The sequence below is a fragment of the Orycteropus afer genome, unplaced genomic scaffold, assembly GCF_000298275.1.
Source record: "Orycteropus afer afer isolate SDZICR_OR568_19922 unplaced genomic scaffold, OryAfe1.0 scaffold00037, whole genome shotgun sequence".
Taxonomy (NCBI): Eukaryota; Metazoa; Chordata; class Mammalia; order Tubulidentata; family Orycteropodidae; genus Orycteropus; species Orycteropus afer.
The window spans coordinates 2,098,356-2,098,974 of NW_006921624.1; the positions used below are offsets into that span (position 1 = coordinate 2,098,356).

Genomic DNA, 619 nt, shown 5'->3' on the forward strand with positions numbered 1-619 from the left:
AAGAGTACATAGGCAATGAGCTTCAGGAAGAGTCAGAGGGCAGATGTACCTTGGACACATGAGGGAGAGGAAGAGAAGAGACCCAAATATGAGGTGTCTTGCTAACAGTCAATTAGATAATTGACATTATTTGTTGTGAATATAATGAGTTGAGAGTCTAGGATGTCCAGCTACTGAAAGAGCAAAAAACTGTGGGTCATAATAGGACCATAGTTGTATTATGATGTGATTGGTGAACACGGGCCCTGCAACTGGGGAGCCCTTAGTCTGATGAAGAGGACACTCACACATAGCCCTGCCAAACATTTCTAATGGCTTCAAATAGAACAGAGTGGTAATATATGCATTTGTTGATTTTTATATAGATATGTACAAAAATTCTCAGTAATTTAGGTGACCAAACATGGGTTAATGTATAAAGAAAAAATTTAGGAAATACAGGAGATTTCAAATAAATACGCAAGGAGTTAAAGTAATGTGATTTTCTCAAGTAGAGAGGTATTATGACATGAGTCTGTGATAGGGGTTTGGACATTGAGACATGGGTAAAATTGTTCAACCAGGGGATGAGAGACCAAAAGGTGGAAGGTGGAAAACTATAGGATTCAGGGATAATTGA

At 38.3% G+C, this 619-nt stretch overlaps 1 protein-coding gene across 1 annotated transcript in view; it reads right to left on the reverse strand.

The window, feature by feature from the left end:
• Nucleotides 1-619, reverse strand: part of LOC103193499 (olfactory receptor 1L3-like) — a 56,733-nt gene that overhangs the window by 34,176 nt on the left and 21,938 nt on the right.